We start from the raw sequence: 14,402 nt of genomic DNA, 5'->3' as shown, positions 1-14,402 counted from the left end.
TGCCCAGGGAGGAAAACTGTTTAAATAGAGCTATTAATTTACCACTAATCAAGCAGTCTAACTCCGTTAAGGGTTTTGTACCTTCTGAAAAATTCTCAGGTCTTTCCTTGCTTATTCCTTTGATATTATAGCAGTTGCTAATGAACAAATACTACCGCCAAGATTGCAAAATCTTTCAAGGGTGTTCTTTTTTAAAATAGCTCCCATCAACATGGTACTAGTTGCCTCCTGGTTTATTAAATCTGCCTACCAGAGGTCCCTACTGGACCTCATGGAGTTTCCTGCTTATGTAGCCCTCACTGACTGGGAGAGTATTTGGGGAATCATTTGTGTAGTTTCTCATTCCATAGCCACACCCACACACCTGAAACCTCTTTTTTGCTGGCTTTCATGCCCTTTATCCCGGGCTTTGCGTGGATTGCACTGTTTCACACGAGCAAAGCTCTCTGGGCACCTCATGGATGTAGAGGTGGTCACCTATTTAACTGCACCCTGATCCAATGAAGGCTTTGACGATCATGGTCAAGGTGCCTTAACCGACAGATAGGTGGACTAGGTGTCAACTGAAGAATCTGAGCAAAGGTGAAATATCCCATCAAGGATGGAGGCTGCCACATTTTGCACAACCTGGTTTCTTACCATCTCATCAAGTGGTCTCATATAGACTTTGAGGTGGGAGCAGGCAGGATGGATCCCTGTGGGACCCCATACGCAAAGGCTCTTGAGGAAGAGAATCAGGTACTGTTCACCACTCCGTGTCCTGAAGAGAAATAAGCTGAATGCTGCGCTATTTACCAGGGGTAGGTCAGCAACGTTTTGGGATTGGCTATATAAAAAGCTAGAGCAGTTAAGGAGCATGAACAGTGTGCCCCATGCTAAAGCCCAATAGTACACAACTCAGGCCTGATACCATACCATAGAGGCTAGGTAGCATAAGAGAACCCAAAAATACCCAGTTCCTGGCTTTATTTTAATTGCACAATCTTAACATTGCATTAAACATCACTTTTTGGCTGTAATTACATCTGATTGAACTGTTGCATTTTATTCTGTTGTGATAGTATTTCACAGTCACTTCTCTCTGCCTGCAATGTGTATCTAAGGCCTGGTCTACCCTAGGAGTTTATGTCGAATTTAGCAGCGTTAATTCGATTTAACCGTGCAACCGTCCACACCAGGAAGCTAATTAGTTCGACCTAGAGGGCTCTTTAGTTCGAATTCGGTACTCCACCCCGACGAGGGGAGTAGCGCTAAATTCGACATGGCTATGTCGAGTTAGCCTGTGTGTGGAAGGAAATCGACCTTAGTAGCTCCGGAAGCTATCCCACAGTGCACCACTGTGTTGACGGTCTGGACAGCAGTCCGAGCTCAGATGTTCTGATCAGCCATACAGGAAAAGCCCCGGGAAAATTTGAATTCCTTTTCCTGTCTGGCCAGTTTGAATCTCAATTCCTGGTTGGACATCGGGGCGAGCTCAGCAGCACTGGCAGCGATGCATAGCTCTCCAGCAGAGGAGTCCATGCAATCTCAGAGTAGAAAGAGGGCCCTAGCATGGACTGACCGGGAAGTCTTGGATCTGATCACTGTGTGGGGTGATGAGTCTGTGCTTTCGGAGCTGCGCTCCAAAAAAACGGAATGCAAAGACCTACGAGAAGGTCTCCAAAGCCATGAGAGACAGAGGATACAGCCGGGATGCAACGCAGTGCCGCGTGAAAAATCAAGGACCTGAGACAAGGCTACCAAAAAAATCAAAGCGGCAAACGGACGCTCCGGAGCCCAGCCCCAGACATGCCGCTTCTACGAGGCACTGCATGCCATTCTCAGTGGGTCTGCCACCACTGCCCCACCAGTGACCGTGGACTCTGAGGATGGGATAGTGTCGACGGGCAGTTTCTCGACGATGTTCGCGGATGGGGAAGATGAGGAAGGGTTTGTGGAGGACGAGGCAGGCGACAGCGCTTACAATATTGCTTTCCCCGACAGCCAGGATCTCTTCATCAGCCTCACAGAGATCCCCTACCAACCCTCCCCGGCTGTTAACCCGGACTCTGAAGCAGAGGAAGGATCAGTCGGTAAGTGCTATAAACATGTAAACATTTATTTTTTAAAAAACAGGAATAAAAACTATATGAAAAGAAGGTCAATACATATAGGGATCGAACAGAAATCCTCTTGGGACAGTTCCACGAAGCTCTTGTAGAGGTACTCGAAAAGCCTCCACAGGAGGTTCCTGGGGAGAGGTGCCTTATTGGGTGCTCCGTGGAAGCACACCTCTTCCGCGCCAGGCCATCCTGAGGTACAGTGGGAGCATTGCCTCGACCAGCATGGCAGCATAGGGCCCTGGTCTGTGCAGGGATTCACGCAGCATGTGCTCTCTGTCTGTCCTAGTGACCCGCCTCAGGGTGATCTCGCTCGGCGACTGCTGCATCTAATTAGGGGAATTATTGTAATGTTACTATTATGAATGCATGACTTTTCCTTTGCATAACAATGACCGTCGTTTAACAGCCACGTGGTGGAGGCTGCAGAGGAAAAGCATACAGGGATCTTTCCCGGGGACAGCCGCGAGGGGCTGGAACAGGGTCAGACTTTATGCTTTCCAGATTGCCTGCAGCAGGAGGGCACTGCTATCCATTAACTGTTAAGCAGCCTAAAGTTTACGGCTTACCAGGCCTGGCTGCTACACGGATTCTGCTGTCCTGCCCCGCTTGTCCGATCTCCAGTGCAAGACCCCAGGCAATGAAAGCGAATGCCGAAAATTCGAACTTGTCCTGAGAGGACATGAGATAGGTGCCCTGTATGGTCTTGTTCACAGAAACTGAGTAGACTGTGTTCAGTGTTCGCAAACATGTATCTTTGCAAGGAAATCACTTCCTTTTTCCCCCATCACACAGCTGCGGCTCTTTCCCGAACTGCCCCGGCATCCCCCTCACAGAGGCTGGCGCAGATTAGGCGGCGAAAGAAAAAGACTCGGGACAAGCTGTTCGCTGAACTGATGGCCTGCTCCAGAGCTGAGGCGGCCCAGCAGAGCCAGTGGAGGGAGACCCTCTCTCAGCAGCAGCGCTCACACAGCGAACGGGAGGACAGGTGGCGGCAGGAAGACCAGCAGGCAACTCAAACGCTGCTTGGACTAATGAGGGAGCAAACGGACACACTCCGGCGCCTTGTGGATGTTCTGCAGGACTGCAGGCAGGAGCACAGAGCCCCCCCTGAACTGTATCTGCAACCGCCCTCCCCCGCCACAAAGTCCTGTCCCCCTCTCACCCAAAATCACAAGAAGGAGGGGCGCTAGGGGCCGTGAAAACTGTCACTCCACCCCAGCAGAGCGCTCATGTACCAAACAGCTCTCATTCCCTAAAGTATGAGAATTGCTTCCCTTCCTGGCTCACCCAATCCAAAATCCCAGTTTCATCCCCCAACTGTGTAGCTGAGTATTAAAAATAATTTGCTGTTCATTACTGTTTCCGTCATGTTTCTTTGCAGAAGACTTTGTGTGAAGGGGAGATAGGGGTTTGTTAATTGCATAGGACAGCCACCATTAACAGGGTACAGACATGGGGGCAGGATCAACAGCAGGTCACACACAGAGTGCAGTCACTAGGCACCCGGGTCACTCTGGGAGGTGTCTGCTGCCCCAGGTCAGTCTGGGAGGTGTATGCTGCCCCAGGGTCCGAGCGCCTGGCATCCACAAATGGCAAGGCAGGCTGCCCTTACCATGCCCTTCCACCCTAGCCATGAACCTCTCTGATGCCCTGAGCCCCAGCCAGAGCCATCATCCCCCTACACCTACTCACCCTGCCCACACACCCCTCACCCCTTCCTGCAAACCCACCCCTTCCTGCACACCCTCCTGTAACCGTCCTCCCCCCAGAGACCGCTGTAGGAGCAGGAGCCTGTCAGTCCTCGAGTGTAGAAGCGGTCTGTACATCACTGCACACCGTACCCACCACAGTCTGCATCCCTGTTTGAACCCTTTAACGCAAATTCGTTAGTAAAGAAAACGTTGTTAATTAAAAATGTTCCAATAACTTTATTTTTAAACGTCTGTTGGAAGGGGGGAAACCTGGTGAACGGGGTATGTAACCGCTGAAAAAAAGTGAATAGTAACTGAAACAGGGGCAGGTTCAGCTTCTCTGTAAAGAGACTGGACAGTCATAGGTTACCCTGCTCTCTGAGGAACCTAGCTTTCAAAGCCTCCCGGATGCACAGCGCTTCCCGCTGGGCTCTTCTAATTGCACGGGTGTCTGGCTGAGCGTAATCAGCAGCCAGGCGATTTGCCTCAACCTCCCATCCCACCATAAAGGTCTCCCCCTTGCTCTCACAGAGATTGTGGAGCACACAGCAAGCTGCAATAACAATGGGGATATTGGTTTCGCTGAGATCCGAGCGAGTCAGTAAGCTCCTCCATCTCCCCTTGAGATGTCCGAAAGCACACTCCACCACCATTCTGCACTTGCTCAGCCGGTAGTTGAAGAGCTCCTTGTCACTGTCCAAGGTGCCTGTATAGGGCTTCATGAGCCAGGGCATTAGCGGGTAGGCTGGGTCCCCGAGGATCACTATAGGCATCTCCACATCCAACACTTATTTTGTGGTCCAGGAAGAAAACTACCTTCCTGCAGGCGTCTAAACAGACAAGAGTTCCTGAAAACACGCGCGTCATGAACCTTGCCCGGCCACCCGACGTAGATGTTGGTAAAACGTCCCCTATGGTCCACCAGTGCTTGCAGCACCATTGAAAAGTAGCCCTTTCGGTTAATATACTGGCTGGCCTGGTGGGCCGGTCCCAGGATAGGGATGTGAGTGCCATCTATAGCCCCACCGCAGTTTGGGAATCCCATCGCGGCAAAGCCATCTATGACAACCTGGACGTTTCCCAGGGTCATTACCTTTGAGAGCAGTAGGTCAACGATTGCGTGGGCTACTTGCATCACAGCAACCCCCACGGTAGATTTGCCCACGCCAAAGTGGTTCGCTACTGACCGGTAGCTGTCTGGCGTTGCAAGTTTCCAGAGGGCTATGGCCACTCGCTTCTGCACAGTCAGGGCTGCTCGCATCCAGGTGTCCTGGCGCTTCAGGGCAGGAGCCAGCAACTCACACAGTTCAAGGAAAGTGCCCTTATGCATCCTGAAGTTTCGCAGCCACTGTGATTCATCCCAGACCTGCAGCACTATGCGGTCCCACCAGTCCGTGCTTGTTTCCCGGGCCCAGAATCGCCGTCCCATAGCATGAACGTGACCCATTGCCACCATGATCTCTGCGGCGCGGGATCCCGTGCTTTGTGAGAGGTCTGTGCCACTCTGACACTTCATGTCCTCACCGCACTGCCAGAGCCTCCTCGCCCGATTTCTCAGCAGCTGACTGTGGAAGAGGTGGACGATAAGGTGCGAGGAGTTGACAACGGCCATAAGTGCAGCGATGATCGCAGCGGGCTCCATGCTCGCAGTGCTGGGGCGTCCGCGCTGTCACTGACCAGAAAAGTGCGGTAACAGATTTCCCGCTGGCGCTTTCAGGGAGAGAGGGCGGGAGTGACGGTTGAATGACGATAGTTACCCAAAACCACCCTCGACACATTTTTCCCCCAGCAGGCATTGGGGGCTCTATGCAGCATTCCAATGGGAAGCGGGGACTGCGGGAACTGTGGGATAGCTGCCCAGAATGCACTGCTTCCAATGTCGACACTTGCCCCATTAGTGTGGACTCACAAAGTTGAATTAGTGTCCTTAGTGTGGATACACAAATTCGAATTCATAAGGTCGAATCCACAAATTCGACCTAAGTTAAATCGAACTACTCTTGTAGTGTAGACATACCCTAACAGAAGAGGTACAGTGATGTTTTTAATTGGGCCATAGTTTATTCTTTGCCTTTAGCAGAAACACAGTGTCAGGCTCAAGTGGATATAAACCCATCAAGCAAGCGTGGCTGGTTATGAAAGACGAATGGCCTGGAAATCATGTGACCTTTCCACATTTTTCAAACATCTCCTGTAAGGGTAAAGGCCATTTTCATGGTAAGACTGTCCTGCTTTACCCAGTATTTGTTATGCTCATATTTCTATCTTGTCTCAAAGCAGAGAAGATATGTTAGCTGCATTATATTCAGCACACAAACATAGGGGTCTACTTAAACCATACACAAATCCCACATTTTTCAGTAGTTGGTCACAGCCTAAATAGCAAATTTTGTGGCTGTCTAACATCTGGGAAGTTTGCTATTTTGCCATGACCAACCCAAGAAAAATATGGGATTTCTCCGCAGCGTTTAATCAAACTGGGGGTCCCAACGCAAAAGGGGGATTGCAAGCCTATTGTGGAAGAGAGGGTCACAGTATTGCCATCCTTATTGCTGCGCTGCTGCCGGCAGCAGCGCTGCCTTCAGAACTGAGTGCCTGGCCAGCAGTTGCCGCTCTCCAGCTGCCCAGCTCTGAAAGCAGAGTGGAGAGCAGCGGCGGCTGGCCAGGCATCCAGCTCAGAATGCAGCGCTGCTGCCAGCAGCAGCAGTGCAGAAGTAAAGGTGGCAATACTGTGACCCCCCCACACACAAGAGGCTTGCAACATGATAAACACTGCAGAGATATCGCACATTTTTCATGGCTTGGTTATGGCAGTGCAGAAGTATGGGTGGCAATACCATGCCACGCCACACACACTTCACTGCTGCTGGCCACAGCACTACCTTCAGAATTGAGTGTCCAGCCAGCAGCCTATGCTCTCTGCTAGGTCTTCAGAGCTGGACAGCCGGAAACCAGATTTCATGGTCCATAACGCAATTTTCACAGCTGCGAATTTGGTAGACCCCTATACATACACCACTAGTAGACGCGCAGCTCCATATCTGTAAAGTTACTGCCTGTGTCTGAAGGGATGCAGTACTTGGGAAGGGATTTTTTGTTATCACATCATGCTCTTGTTGAGTCTTAATGAATGAAAAATGAATATGATGTTGGACAAAAAAATCCCATACAGCAGAATTTGTTTTTCTACATACAGTAACAGCCCCTCCTACTCATTTAAAGATACAGCAGATGCCCTGGTTCAGCTAGTGAGGGAAGAAAGAAAATAACCAATTAATATAAAAAAAAAAACAGCACCGTCTCCTTTGAGCAGAGGACTATGATCAGGACCCTTTGAACAGGATCTGAATGCACCAAGGAAGGGAGGCTCCTTACACATTTCCCTCTATTCTCTTTTCCATCCACTCAGCCCATTCACCCATGTAACAGCCAGCCACAATTTGCCCTTAACTTGCTATGACGTTAGTACTGCTTACCAGGATACAGAATGAAACTAGATTATACTTGAATGGCTAATATAGATTTGCAGCTGACTGCACATGGACAAATCCCTGCACCTACGTTTTCCCCCGACCATGACTTCAAGTGGGTTCAACACAGATGGAAGGGTACTTCTGCAATTGACTGTGTACAGGATTGGGCCTTAGATACCAAGAGAGCATGCTTATTGGTCAGGTGTGCACTGAATTGGAAAGGGTAATTCAGGAGCCAGTATTAACTTGGTGCCCTGACCAACTCCACTTGTTTTTTTTTCCCTTTTTAGCAAGTAAATGAAGAAATGGCTTTTAAAAAAAAATATAATGAGAAATGTTTAAAGAAAAGAGACCTCTTTGAAAATTCCAAAAAGCTCATAAAAATCCATTTAAAAAGCCAATTAATGTTGCTAAGTTACAAAAATATTGTTACCTGCCAAATCTTTAAAAGCAAAGAAATAAACAAACAAATAAATAGCTAAGGACATCATAAATCTTACACTGCCCACATACAACATTCTTATCTAGTAGAAAAGACAAAGTATTACTGACAGTACTATCAAGAAAAAAATTAGAGTAATTTCTTAGGCCTGGTCTACACTAGGAGTTTGTCGAATTTAGCAGCGTTAATTCGACTTAACCATGCACCCGTCCACACCAGGAAGCTAATTAGTTCGACCTAGAGGGCTCTTTAGTTCGAATTCTGTACTCCTCCCCGACGAGGAGAGTAGCGCTAAATTTGACATGGCTATGTCGAATTAGGTTATGTGTGGACAGAAATCGACCTTAGTAGCTCCGGGAGCTATCCCACAGTGCACCACTCTGTTGATGCTCTGAACAGCAGTCCGAGCTTGGATGTTCTGACCAGCCACACAGGAAATGCCCAGGGAAAATTTGACACGCTCCGGTGCCTTGTGGATGTTCTGCAGGACCACAGGCAGGTAGGACAGAGCCCCCCTGCACTGTATCTGCAACCGCCCTCCCCCGCCACAAAGTCCCAAACCCCCCTCACCCAAAGTAACAAGAAGGAAGGGCGACAGGGGCCTTGAAAACTGTCACTGCACCCCTGCAGAGTGCACAAATACAAGAAGGCTCTCATTCCCTAAATGTTGAGAAGTCCTTCCCTTCCTGGCTCACCGAAGCCCCAATCCCAGTTTCATCCCCTAACTGTGTAGTTGATTATTAAAAGTAGTTTGCTGTTAATTACTATTTCCGTCAAGTTTTTCTACAGAAGACTGTCTGGGGAAGGGACAGTCACCTTTACCAGGGTACAGACACGGGGGCAGGATCAACAGCAGGTCACACACATAGTGCAGTCAGTAGGCACCCTGGTCGGTCTGGGAGGTGTTTTCCATGTTCTGTGTGGGTGGGGGGTACGTGACTTTGTGGCATGGGAGGGCGGTTACAGAACTTGTGCAGCGGTCCTTATCCCGGACCACAGAGCCACACAGCAGGGGAATCTGTAACCGTCCTCCCCCGCCACAAGGTCACGTAGCCCCCGCACACAGAGTCCCGAAAAGGAGGGATGGCAGGCTCCGTTGAAACAACCAGTCCGGCACTGCAGACCGCTCTAGGAGCAGGAGCCTGTCATTCCTCGAGTGTAGAAGCAGTGTTAACATCACTGTACACCCTACCCACCACAGTCTGCGTCCCTGTTTCAACCCTTTAACGCGAATTCGTTAATAAAGAAAATGTTGTTAATTAACAATGTTCCATTAACTTTATTTTTAAACGTGTGTTGGAAGGGAGGAAACATAGTGAACAGGGTATGTAACCGCAGAAGAAAGTCAACAGTAACTGAAGCAGGGGCTGGTTCAGCTTCTGTGACTGTTCAGTTTCTTTACAGAGGTTACCCTGCTCCCTGAGGAACCTAGCTTTCAAAGCCTCCCGGATGCACAGCGCTTCCCGCTGGGCTCTTCTAATTGCACGGGTGTCTGGCTGAGCATAATCAGCAGCAAGGCGATTTGCTTCAACCTCCCATCCCGCCATAAAGGTCTCCCCCTTGCTCTCTCAGAGATTGTGGAGCACACAGCAAGCTGCAATAACAATGGGGATATTGGTTTCGCTGAGATCCGAGCGAGTCAGTAAGCTCCTCCATCCCCCCTTGAGACGTCCGAAAGCACGTTGAATGATGACAGTTACCCAAGACCACCCTCAACACATTTTTCCCCCCAGCATGCATTGTGGGGAAATCCCAGAATTCAAATGGGCAGCGGGGACTGTGGGATAGCTTCCCACAGTGCACCGCTTCCAATGTCGACGCTTCCCCATTAGTGTGGACTCACAAATTCGAATTAGTGTCCTTAGTATGGACACACAAATTCGACTTTGTAAGGTCGATTCCACAAATTCGAATTAAGTTAAATCAAACTAATCTGGTAGTGTAGACATACCCTCAGAAACACATGTATCAATATCAACTTATGGTAAAAATTACCTATGTGGACATGCATGTAAGATTAGTCAATTTTAAATTTCATGTTTATTTTTCAAAGAGGTTATGTTTCTATTTTGAGATTCCTCATAACTGAGTAGTCTAGGATTTGGGGTCAGAGGTAAGCTTATTTGGTTGAATAAAAATACATTACTTGATAAGAACGTGTTTGTTCATTATTTCAGCAGAAGAAGATATACAATGTCTTTAGCTGTTCATTTCCAAGAGCTTGGATTTTGTAAACAATTTGATGGCTAAATGCACTGCTGTCACTTAGCAACCTCAACCAGCTTTTAAAACAAAAAGTTTTTTTATACACCATCTCTCTCTCTCCCTCCACATTGTATTGTAAATTTGATGATCAGCTACCTATTTGCTTTTTCTGGAAAGAACAAACTATTCCTACGATCAAAAGATCTTTTCAGGCACAAAGCCTTTTAAAAACATTCTTCTTATCTACTATCCTTCCTGTCGCAGGATAAAACTACATGTTTCAGGTTTATTCCTACACACAAAATACAGAGAAGTAAGTCTTCTGGGCAGCAAAAAGATCAATTCACAGCAGATAGTTTTGTATATATCCCACATATGTATTGGTAGTTTCCCTTTGTTTCCATACATGCATTACTATCTCCTTAGCTAAGCATTTAGGTTGCAATCCACAAAGGGACTTAGTCCTTCCGATGCGAATGATACGTGGTAGTTAAATATTTATCCACAATGGAACAGTCATTGGGTGAGAGAGAAAGAGAATGACTGTAGTTCCTGACAGGGAAACCTCATCAGCAGAAATACCATTACTAAACTTTGAGGTAATGGCCTCATCTGACATTGTAATGAAAACAACTCTTGGGACAGTAGGTTAGAAGATTTCTAGCCTGACCTATGTCAGTTGTCTTCCCAGCCACTGAATGATCAGGGATTGTATGCCAGGTGTTGTGTGTACTGAAGCTACATAGAAATTGCCATAGAGGTAAATTCAGTGACATTAAACTAACAACAAATAACCTGGAAAACACATTTCCAGACTTTCTATAGTTGGCAGTTGAATAATATCCCATTGTTACGGAAAATTTAGGTTGTTGTCAACTGACTTTAGTGTTACATAAGAACAGACGTGCTTTGAATACATTGTTGTCATAATGACAGGAATACAAGAGCAACAAGTTTTACATTTTTGCTCCTATGAGAGTGCTGTGTTTATCCTTTAATATTGATTCTTAGTCTAGTCTTCTTTCAACTTCTGCATTTATATAATAATACATGTGGAAGAACTATGGATAAGTGTATTTAGGGCACTTGTTTTGCCTTCCCTTTGACAATTGTGTGTATAATATAGTAGCTTCAGAGGGTACTGCTAGTGACCTCTCTCCTGCCTGTTGGACTACCAGACACCAAAGAGCATGGCTTATGCGCCACTCTGTGCTCTCTCCAAACATTACCACAAGAATTCAATTTCTGCCTCAGCTTTCATCTAGCTACTGATTTTACTGTTGGAGGAAATGCATTTTTCAAAACAGCAATATTTGAAAATTTCAGAACACGGATGAGGGGTGGCTCTGAAATCCTACATTTTTCAGTTGTGCCATGAAGTTTTCATTAGACAAAACCTCTCAATTGGTTTAATTCTATTTCTGGATAGGTGGCAGCTCTGACAGAGAAGTCATTTTTGTTGACAATACATTGAACTTCAACCACATTTCCAGCAGCAGATCTGAAAATACTAAAGTTAAGACTTGCAACACTCCTGGAAAAGGTATAAAGGAGCAAAAGTGTAGAAAAGGAAATGCTGAATCCACCTAAAATGAAGCTATTTCTGAGAAACACACCTACTGTTTTACAGTGCACACAGCATAACTTCTCAATAGCTTAGGAAGTGAAATAAAGAATACAGCCCCCAACGGAAACTACAGGGAGATCCTAGACAGGAATTTGGCCAGAACAGTGTCTGGGATTAACACAATCCCTTAACACCACCATGGGATCTTTAACAACTCTGAGTTATGAGGCCTTCCATTGGCCAAAACATCTCTTCCTAAGTCACTAAATCATGTTTCATTATCACTTTTAGTCCTTTCAGACAGAGGGAAATTGTCTTCTACAGATGAATAAATTTGCCTGGAGAGCAGTCCTACTTTGACAATCAAAACACCCCAACCATCTATGTGCTTAATTATTCTTAGAAGCAGCATGGCAAACACCAATACTTCCTGCTGCTGGCCGGTACTGGACAAATCATTGTCTATAAATGTTCTCTTAGTCATTTTTGCCCTCTGGGATGTTCCAAGAACTTGTCCACTGTGACAGCAAAATCAGACAGCACTAATTCAGACAATAGGCAATGTAATTTTTTTTATTGGCTTTGCTATTTTATCTGATTTATGTGGAGTGTGCATAGCAGGGGGGAAGGATGCTAATATAGCCCAAAGCATTTTGTTCAACACATCCCTGCAGTGAATGTGATCTATTGTCCTCATTAAGTGCCTTCAGGTCACCCTTTAAAAAATATAGATCAAGGGTTCCCTGATAAAACAGCTTTGGACTTGGGTGTAGCACATCCATCAGCTAGAAGATTGCCACAGGATGTTAGGCAGACTTATTAGTCACTTAGCCAGTAGTCCATATATCCATGGTGATGGGAACCTAACATTCAAGAAACTGGTCCTTTTCTGTACTATTTATGAGGAACTTGGATCATCATAGTTACACTTCTCAGGGATGTGAAAAATCCACACCCCTGAAAGATGTAGCTATGCAGACCTAGCCTCCAGCGTAGGCAGCACTAAGTCAATGCAAGCATTCTTCTGTCAACCTCCCTCCTCTCAGGGATGGATATCCTACACTGACAGGACAACCTCTCCCGTCCGCATGGGTAGTGTCTACACTGAAGCACTACAGCAGCACAACACTGTAGTGGTTTTATATGTAGACTTGCCTAAGTTAAACCTGGAAGGGTTCTTGGTGCTGTACAGACTCTGGCTTGGATAGTTTGCAGTCTGAGCTCTTAAATCTCATGGTGATCAGCAGGGTATGAACGAGAAAGGCAAACAGTTTTTTTGTGAGCCCCTGCAATAAATGAATGTTTGAGAAAACTTTATATGAGAGAGGAGACTCTCCTACACTGAGAAATAGATGATGCTTCACCTCTAACTCTGCCTTCTTAGCCTCCTTATTCTGGGTGCACCTTCTATAAAAACCACAGTGGCAGGCAATTTAGACAGGCATAGCCATGCCCTGTTCTGGGTTACTCACTTTACATCCCACTTGCTGGGAAAAGTACAGAAAACAGAGTACGATATGATGCCACCATGTAAGCACTCTGTGGACACTTATAGACAGAAGGCAAAAGCACATAAAAAGGTGAGAAAACCGAAGACCAAGGTGCCAATAAACAGTGAGAACTCCATAATAATGCATCTGTGATGAAGTGAGAATTTTCTGTAATATTTTTATGCCACCTATGTATGCCTGAGTTTCCCTCTGTACTTTGCATTGCTACCCAAGGGTGCAAGAGGGTTAAAATCTCCTCTTGGGGCAGAACAAGATACCGCATTTTTCTTCCTCCTACTAAAGCTTCAAAGCTGTATTAAGTCATTGTTCAGTTGTAAACTTTTGAAAGAACAACCATACTGTTTTGTTCAGAGTTACAAATTTCTGAGTTGTTCGTAACTCTTAGATTCTACTGTACTTAAAAGGGAAGCCCAATCCTCATGCACCTCCTCATGTCTACAGGAGGGGGCTTCACCTGGGAAAGTGCATCAGCCCCCAGAAGGCCCATAAAGTAAAGTAGAGAGAGTTGGACATTTAAAAAAAAAAAAAAGTTGTGAAAAAATTAAAATGTTGAAGCTGTTTCCATAGGGTTCACTACATTTAAAAAAAAAAAATCAAAATTTTGTTTACTGAAAGCCAAGAGCTGTAGTAACCCTTGTGATTAAAAAGGGTCATGAAAAAAATTGGCAAAACAAATTTGATTTGGGAAACCAGCCATTTTCCCCTGAAAGTCTGTATTCATAAAATGGCCATATAAAACAGATACTTTCTTAAAATATTTTCTACATACTCTACTTACGAAGTTTGGCAACTTCCCTTTCCCAAAAATCTTCCCTGTGGGGATTAGGCAACTTGTGGGTCCCAACAGATTCATAGTTTACCACTACATCAGCCTCAGTTGTCTCTTAAGGGGTTTCTAAGCCACAAGTCTTATGAGGTTCATTGGCCCCACTCCACCCCCAAGCCTCAGAAGCTTGCAGGAATCCCCTGGCTTTGGAAGACTTTTTAATGCCCTTCCAAGTTCCTGCCACCATGCAAGAATTAAGACAGGCTATGGCAGCTTCTCTAGCCCCTATCATATAGGCCCCAATGAGACTTCTAACAAGTATACTAAGTCTTGTGGGGTGACTCCTAAGAAGCCTTCTGGTTCTCAGGGGTAGGGGGTTTCAGTGAGCCTGAGGCTCATGAGGATGATATGTTGAGCTCTGCTGAGCAGGTTTTAATCCCAGTTTCTGATATGGCACTGAATACGGTTTGTCCTTATCTACACTTACAGGTCAAACCACTATCAGAAGCAAGTATTTTTGTAGTGTAGACAAGACTGTAGTAGTGTTTATTTATCTTCACTGTTAAGCTAATGAGCACACAACCTATTTGGGATGAAGAGCCAGTCTAATGGATGAATGAAGTAAACCCACAAGCTTGGTAGCAT

The 14,402-nt window shown here is 46.2% G+C and overlaps 1 protein-coding gene across 3 annotated transcripts in view; it reads right to left on the bottom strand.

Annotated features, from left to right (window-relative positions):
* RPS6KA2 (ribosomal protein S6 kinase A2) overlaps positions 1 to 14,402 on the bottom strand; it is a 445,421-nt gene that overhangs the window by 414,629 nt on the left and 16,390 nt on the right. The window lies entirely within an intron of this gene.

The sequence above is a fragment of the Mauremys reevesii genome, linkage group 3 (genome assembly GCF_016161935.1).
Source record: "Mauremys reevesii isolate NIE-2019 linkage group 3, ASM1616193v1, whole genome shotgun sequence".
NCBI lineage: Eukaryota > Metazoa > Chordata > Testudines > Geoemydidae > Mauremys > Mauremys reevesii.
This window is presented reverse-complemented; position numbering and strand designations above follow the sequence as displayed.